Genomic DNA, 8488 nt, shown 5'->3' with positions numbered 1-8488 from the left:
TGAAGTTTAAAAATGCTTAAAATCTCTTCCATTGTTCTCGGAATTCCGCTGACATATAAAAATGCTTCGGAAATCTTGCATTGTTCTCGGCATTCCGCTGCCGTTTAAAAATGCTTCGGAACTCTTCAATTGTTCTCGGAATTCTGCTGAACTTTTAAAATGCTTTGGAACTCTTCCATTGCTCTCGGAATTCGGGTGAAGTTTAAAAATGCTTCGGAACTCTTCTATTGTTCTCGGAATTCCGCTGAAGTTTAAAAATGCTTAAAATCTCTTCCATTGTTCTCGTAATTCTGCTCATGTTTAAAAATGCTTCGGAACTCTTCCATTGTTCTCGTAATTCCGCTGAAGTTTAAAAATGCTTCGGAACTCTTCCATTGTTCTCGGAATTCCGCTGACGTTTAAAAATGCTTCACAACTCTTCCATTGTTCTCGGAATTCTGCTGACTTTTAAAAATGCTTCGGAACTCTTCCAATGTTCTCCAAATTCCGCTGAAGTTTAAAAATGCTTCGGAACACTTCCATTGTTCTCAGAATTCCGCTGACGTTTAAAAATGCTTCGGAAATCTTCCATTGTTTTCAAAATTCCGCTGATGCTTAAAAATGCTTCAGAACTCTTCCATTGTTCTCGGAATTCCGCTGACGTTTAATAATGATTCGCAACTCTTTCATTGTTCTCGGAATTCCGCTGACGTTTAAAAATGCTTCGGAACTCTTCCATTGTTCTCGGAATTCCGTTGAAGTTTAAAAATGCTTCGAAACTCTTCCATTGTTCTCGGAATTCTGCTGAAGTTTAAAAATGCTTCGAAACTCTTTCATTGTTCTTGGAATTCTGCTGAAGTTTAAAAATGCTTCAGAACTCTTCCATTGCTCTCGGAATTCCGCTGAGGTTTAATAATGCTTCGCAACTCTTCCATTGTTCTCGGAATTCCGTTGAAGTTTAAAAATGCTTCGGAACTCTTCCATTTTTCTCGGAAATCTGCTGAAGTTTAAAAATGCTTCAGAACTCTTCCATTGTTCTCAGAATTCCGCTGACGTTTAAAAATGCTTCGGTACTCTTCCATTGTTCTCGGAATTCCGCTGACGTTTAAAAATGCTTCGGTACTCTTCCATTGTTCTCGGAATTCCGCTGACATATAAAAATGCTTCGGAAATCTTGCATTGTTCTCGGCATTCCGCTGACGTTTAAAAATGCTTCGGAACTCTTCAATTGTTCTCGGAATTCTGCTGAACTTTTAAAATGCTTTGGAACTCTTCCATTGCTCTCGGAATTCGGGTGAAGTTTAAAAATGCTTCGGAACTCTTCTATTGTTCTCGGAATTCCGCTGAAGTTTAAAAATGGTTCGGAACTCTTCCATTGTTCTCGGAATTCCGATGACGTTTTAAAATACTTCGGTACTCTTCCATTTTTCTCGGAATTCCGCTGACGTTTAAAAATGCTTCGGAACTCTTCCATTGTTATCGGAATTCCGCTGAAGTTTAAAAATGCTTCGGAACTCTTCCATTGTTCTAGGAATTCTGCTGAAGTCTAAAAATTCATCTGAACTCATTCATTATTCTCGGAATTCGTGTGAATTTTAAAAATGCTTCGGAACTCTTCTATTGTTCTCGGAATTCCGCTGAAGTTTAAAAATGCTTAAAATCTCTTCCATTGTTCTCGGAATTCCGCTGACATATAAAAATGCTTCGGAAATCTTGCATTGTTCTCGGCATTCCGCTGACGTTTAAAAATGCTTCGGAACTCTTCAATTGTTCTCGGAATTCTGCTGAACTTTTAAAATGCTTTGGAACTCTTCCATTGCTCTCGGAATTCGGGTGAAGTTTAAAAATGCTTCGGAACTCTTCTATTGTTCTCGGAATTCCGCTGAAGTTTAAAAATGCTTAAAATCTCTTCCATTGTTCTCGTAATTCTGCTCATGTTTAAAAATGCTTCGGAACTCTTCCATTGTTCTCGTAATTCCGCTGAAGTTTAAAAATGCTTCGGAACACTTCCATTGTTCTCGGAATTCCGCTGACGTTTAAAAATGCTTCACAACTCTTCCATTGTTCTCGGAATTCCGCTGACTTTTAAAAATGCTTCGGAACTCTTCCATTGTTCTCCAAATTCCGCTGAAGTTTAAAAATGCTTCGGAACCCTTCCATTGTTCTCGGAATTCTGCTGAAGTTTAAAAATGCTTCAGAACTCTTCCATTGTTCTCAGAATTCCGCTGACGTTTAAAAATGGTTCGGAAATCTTCCATTGTTTTCAAAATTCCGCTGACGCTTAAAAATGCTTCAGAACTCTTCCATTGTTCTCGGAATTCCGCTGACGTTTAATAATGCTTCGCAACTCTTTCATTGTTCTCGGAATTCCGCTAACGTTTAAAAATGCTTCGGAACTCTTCCATTGTTCTCGGAATTCCGTTGAAGTTTAAAAATGCTTCGAAACTCTTCCATTGTTCTCGGAATTCTGCTGAAGTTTAAAAATGCTTCGAAACTCTTTCATTGTTCTCGGAATTCTGCTGAAGTTTAAAAAATTCCGCTGACGTTTAATAATGCTTCGCAACTCTTCCATTGTTCACGGAATTCCGTTGAAGTTTAAAAATGCTTCGGAACTCTTCCATTGTTCTCAGAATTCCGCTGCCGTCTAAAAATGCTTCGGTACTCTTCCATTGTTCTCGGAATTCCGCTGACGTTTAAAAATGCTTCGGTACTCTTCCATTGTTCTCGGAATTCCGCTGACATATAAAAATGCTTCGGAAATCTTGCATTGTTCTCGGCATTCTGCTGACGTTTAAAAATGCTTCGGAACTCTTCAATTGTTCTCGGAATTCTGCTGAACTTTTAAAATGCTTTGGAACTCTTCCATTGCTCTCGGAATTCGGGTGAAGTTTAAAAATGCTTCGGAACTCTTCTATTGTTCTCGGAATTCCGCTGAAGTTTAAAAATGCTTAAAATCTCTTCCATTGTTCTCGTAATTCTGCTCATGTTTAAAAATGCTTCGGAACTCTTCCATTGTTCTCGCAATTCCGCTGAAGTTTAAAAATGCTTCGTAACTCTTCCATTGTTCTCGGAATTCCGCTGACGTTTAAAAATGCTTCACAACTCTTCCATTGTTCTCGGAATTCCGCTGACTTTTAAAAATGCTTCGGAACTCTTCCATTGTTCTCCAAATTCCGCTGAAGTTTAAAAATGCTTCGGAACCCTTCCATTGTTCTCGGAATTCTGCTGAAGTTTAAAAATGCTTCAGAACTCTTCCATTGTTCTCAGAATTCCGCTGACGTTTAAAAATGCTTCGGAAATCTTCCATTGTTTTCAAAATTCCGCCGACGCTTAAAAATGCTTCAGAACTCTTCCATTGTTCTCGGAATTCCGCTGACGTTTAATAATGCTTCGCAACTCTTTCATTGTTCTCGGAATTCCGCTGACGTTTAAAAATGCTTCGGAACTCTTCCATTGTTCTCGGAATTCCGTTGAAGTTTAAAAATGCTTCGAAACTCTTCCATTGTTCTCGGAATTCTGCTCATGTTTAAAAATGCTTCGGAACTCTTCCATTGTTCTCGTAATTCCGCTGAAGTTTAAAAATGGTTCGGAACTCTTCCATTGTTCTCGGAATTCCGATGACGTTTTAAAATGCTTCGGTACTCTTCCATTGTTCTCGGAATTCCGCTGACGTTTAAAAATGCTTCGGAACTCTTCCATTGTTATCGGAATTCCGCTGACGTTTAAAAATGCTTCGGAACTCTTCCATTGTTCTCGGAATTCCGTTGAAGTTTAAAAATGCTTCGAAACTCTTCCATTGTTCTCGGAATTCTGCTGAAGTTTAAAAATGCTTCGAAACTCTTTCATTGTTCTCGGAATTCTGCTGAAGTTTAAAAATGCTTCAGAACTCTTCCATTGCTCTCGGAATTCCGCTGACGTTTAATAATGCTTCGCAACTCTTCCATTGTTCTCGGAATTCCGTTGAAGTTTAAAAATGCTTCGAAACTCTTCCATTGTTCTCGGAATTCTGCTGAAGTTTAAAAATGCTTCGGTACTCTTCCATTGTTCTCGGAATTCCGCTGACATATAAAAATGCTTCGGAAATCTTGCATTGTTCACGGCATTCCGCTGACATTTAAAAATGCTTCGGAACTCTTCAATTGTTCTCGGAATTCTGCTGAACTTTTAAAATGCTTTGGAACTCTTCCATTGCTCTCGGAATTCGGGTGAAGTTTAAAAATGCTTCGGAAATCTTCTATTGTTCTCGGAATTCCGCTGAAGTTTAAAAATGCTTAAAATCTCTTCCATTGTTCTCGTAATTCTGCTCATGTTTAAAAATGCTTCGGAACTGTTCCATTGTTCTCGTAATTCCGCTGAAGTTTAAAAATGGTACGGAACTCTTCCATTGTTCTCGGAATTCCGATGACGTTTTAAAATGCTTTGGTACTCTTCCATTGTTCTAGGAATTCCGCTGACGTTTAAAAATGCTTCGGAACTCTTCCATTGTTATCGGAATTCCGCTGAAGTTTAAAAATGCTTCGGAACTCTTCCATTGTTCTAGGAATTCTGCTGAAGTCTAAAAATTCATCTGAACTCTTTCATTATTCTCGGAATTCGTGTGAATTTTAAAAATGCTTCGGAACTCTTCTATTGTTCTCGGAATTCCGCTGAAGTTTAAAAATGCTTAAAATCTCTTCCATTGTTCTCGGAATTCCGCTGACATATAAAAATGCTTCGGAAATCTTGCATTGTTCTCGGCATTCCGCTGCCGTTTAAAAATGCTTCGGAACTCTTCAATTGTTCTCGGAATTCTGCTGAACTTTTAAAATGCTTTGGAACTCTTCCATTGCTCTCGGAATTCGGGTGAAGTTTAAAAATGCTTCGGAACTCTTCTATTGTTCTCGGAATTCCGCTGAAGTTTAAAAATGCTTAAAATCTCTTCCATTGTTCTCGTAATTCTGCTCATGTTTAAAAATGCTTCGGAACTCTTCCATTGTTCTCGTAATTCCGCTGAAGTTTAAAAATGCTTCGGAACTCTTCCATTGTTCTCGGAATTCCGCTGACGTTTAAAAATGCTTCACAACTCTTCCATTGTTCTCGGAATTCCGCTGACTTTTAAAAATGCTTCGGAACTCTTCCAATGTTCTCCAAATTCCGCTGAAGTTTAAAAATGCTTCGGAACACTTCCATTGTTCTCAGAATTCCGCTGACGTTTAAAAATGCTTCGGAAATCTTCCATTGTTTTCAAAATTCCGCTGATGCTTAAAAATGCTTCAGAACTCTTCCATTGTTCTCGGAATTCCGCTGACGTTTAATAATGATTCGCAACTCTTTCATTGTTCTCGGAATTCCGCTGACGTTTAAAAATGCTTCGGAACTCTTCCATTGTTCTCGGAATTCCGTTGAAGTTTAAAAATGCTTCGAAACTCTTCCATTGTTCTCGGAATTCTGCTGAAGTTTAAAAATGCTTCGAAACTCTTTCATTGTTCTTGGAATTCTGCTGAAGTTTAAAAATGCTTCAGAACTCTTCCATTGCTCTCGGAATTCCGCTGAGGTTTAATAATGCTTCGCAACTCTTCCATTGTTCTCGGAATTCCGTTGAAGTTTAAAAATGCTTCGGAACTCTTCCATTTTTCTCGGAAATCTGCTGAAGTTTAAAAATGCTTCAGAACTCTTCCATTGTTCTCAGAATTCCGCTGACGTTTAAAAATGCTTCGGTACTCTTCCATTGTTCTCGGAATTCCGCTGACGTTTAAAAATGCTTCGGTACTCTTCCATTGTTCTCGGAATTCCGCTGACATATAAAAATGCTTCGGAAATCTTGCATTGTTCTCGGCATTCCGCTGACGTTTAAAAATGCTTCGGAACTCTTCAATTGTTCTCGGAATTCTGCTGAACTTTTAAAATGCTTTGGAACTCTTCCATTGCTCTCGGAATTCGGGTGAATTTTAAAAATGCTTCGGAAATCTTCCATTGTTCTCGGAATTCCGCTGAAGTTTAAAAATGCTTAAAATCTCTTCCATTGTTCTCGTAATTCTGCTCATGTTTAAAAATGCTTCGGAACTCTTCCATTGTTCTCGTAATTCCGCTGAAGTTTAAAAATGGTTCGGAACTCTTCCATTGTTCTCGGAATTCCGATGACGTTTTAAAATACTTCGGTACTCTTCCATTTTTCTCGGAATTCCGCTGACGTTTAAAAATGCTTCGGAACTCTTCCATTGTTATCGGAATTCCGCTGAAGTTTAAAAATGCTTCGGAACTCTTCCATTGTTCTAGGAATTCTGCTGAAGTCTAAAAATTCATCTGAACTCTTTCATTATTCTCGGAATTCGTGTGAATTTTAAAAATGCTTCGGAACTCTTCTATTGTTCTCGGAATTCCGCTGAAGTTTAAAAATGCTTAAAATCTCTTCCATTGTTCTCGGAATTCCGCTGACATATAAAAATGCTTCGGAAATCTTGCATTGTTCTCGGCATTCCGCTGACGTTTAAAAATGCTTCGGAACTCTTCAATTGTTCTCGGAATTCTGCTGAACTTTTAAAATGCTTTGGAACTCTTCCATTGCTCTCGGAATTCGGGTGAAGTTTAAAAATGCTTCGGAACTCTTCTATTGTTCTCGGAATTCCGCTGAAGTTTAAAAATGCTTAAAATCTCTTCCATTGTTCTCGTAATTCTGCTCATGTTTAAAAATGCTTCGGAACTCTTCCATTGTTCTCGTAATTCCGCTGAAGTTTAAAAATGCTTCGGAACTCTTTCATTGTTCTCGGAATTCAGCTGAAGTTTAAAAATGCTTCAGAACTCTTCCATTGCTCTCGGAATTCCGCTGACGTTTAATAATGCTTCGCAACTCTTCCATTGTTCTCGGAATTCCGTTGAAGTTTAAAAATGCTTCGAAACTCTTCCCTTGTTCTCGGAATTCTGCTGAAGTTTAAAAATGCTTCGGTACTCTTCCATTGTTCTCGGAATTCCGCTGACATATAAAAATGCTTCGGAAATCTTGCATTGTTCTCGGCATTCCGCTGACATTTAAAAATGCTTCGGAACTCTTCAATTGTTCTCGGAATTCTGCTGAACTTTTAAAATGCTTTGGAACTCTTCCATTGCTCTCGGAATTCGGGTGAAGTTTAAAAATGCTTCGGAACTCTTCTATTGTTCTCGGAATTCCGCTGAAGTTTAAAAATGCTTAAAATCTCTTCCATTGTTCTCGTAATTCTGCTCATGTTTAAAAATGCTTCGGAACTCTTCCATTGTTCTCGTAATTCCGCTGAAGTTTAAAAATGCTTCGGAACTCTTCCATTGTTCTCGGAATTCCGCTGACGTTTAAAAATGCTTCACAACTCTTCCATTGTTCTCGGAATTCCGCTGACTTTTAAAAATGCTTCGGAACTCTTCCATTGTTCTCCAAATTCCGCTGAAGTTTAAAAATGCTTCGGAACCCTTCCATTGTTCTCGGAATTCTGCTGAAGTTTAAAAATGCTTCAGAACTCTTCCATTGTTCTCAGAATTCCGCTGACGTTTAAAAATGGTTCGGAAATCTTCCATTGTTTTCAAAATTCCGCTGACGCTTAAAAATGCTTCAGAACTCTTCCATTGTTCTCGGAATTCCGCTGACGTTTAATAATGCTTCGCAACTCTTTCATTGTTCTCGGAATTCCGCTAACGTTTAAAAATGCTTCGGAACTCTTCCATTGTTCTCGGAATTCCGTTGAAGTTTAAAAATGCTTCGAAACTCTTCCATTGTTCTCGGAATTCTGCTGAAGTTTAAAAATGCTTCGAAACTCTTTCATTGTTCTCGGAATTCTGCTGAAGTTTAAAAAATTCCGCTGACGTTTAATAATGCTTCGCAACTCTTCCATTGTTCACGGAATTCCGTTGAAGTTTAAAAATGCTTCGGAACTCTTCCATTGTTCTCAGAATTCCGCTGCCGTTTAAAAATGCTTCGGTACTCTTCCATTGTTCTCGGAATTCCGCTGACGTTTAAAAATGCTTCGGTACTCTTCCATTGTTCTCGGAATTCCGCTGACATATAAAAATGCTTCGGAAATCTTGCATTGTTCTCGGCATTCTGCTGACGTTTAAAAATGCTTCGGAACTCTTCAATTGTTCTCGGAATTCTGCTGAACTTTTAAAATGCTTTGGAACTCTTCCATTGCTCTCGGAATTCGGGTGAAGTTTAAAAATGCTTCGGAACTCTTCTATTGTTCTCGGAATTCCGCTGAAGTTTAAAAATGCTTAAAATCTCTTCCATTGTTCTCGTAATTCTGCTCATGTTTAAAAATGCTTCGGAACTCTTCCATTGTTCTCGCAATTCCGCTGAAGTTTAAAAATGCTTCGTAACTCTTCCATTGTTCTCGGAATTCCGCTGACGTTTAAAAATGCTTCACAACTCTTCCATTGTTCTCGGAATTCCGCTGACTTTTAAAAATGCTTCGGAACTCTTCCATTGTTCTCCAAATTCCGCTGAAGTTTAAAAATGCTTCGGAACCCTTCCATTGTTCTCGGAATTCTGCTGAAGTTTAAAAATGCTTCA

This window comes from Phyllobates terribilis, unplaced genomic scaffold (assembly GCF_046119375.1).
Source record: "Phyllobates terribilis strain yellow unplaced genomic scaffold, ASM4611937v1 Scaffold_1__5_contigs__length_1240528914, whole genome shotgun sequence".
Classification (NCBI taxonomy): domain Eukaryota; kingdom Metazoa; phylum Chordata; class Amphibia; order Anura; family Dendrobatidae; genus Phyllobates; species Phyllobates terribilis.
This window is presented reverse-complemented; position numbering follows the sequence as displayed.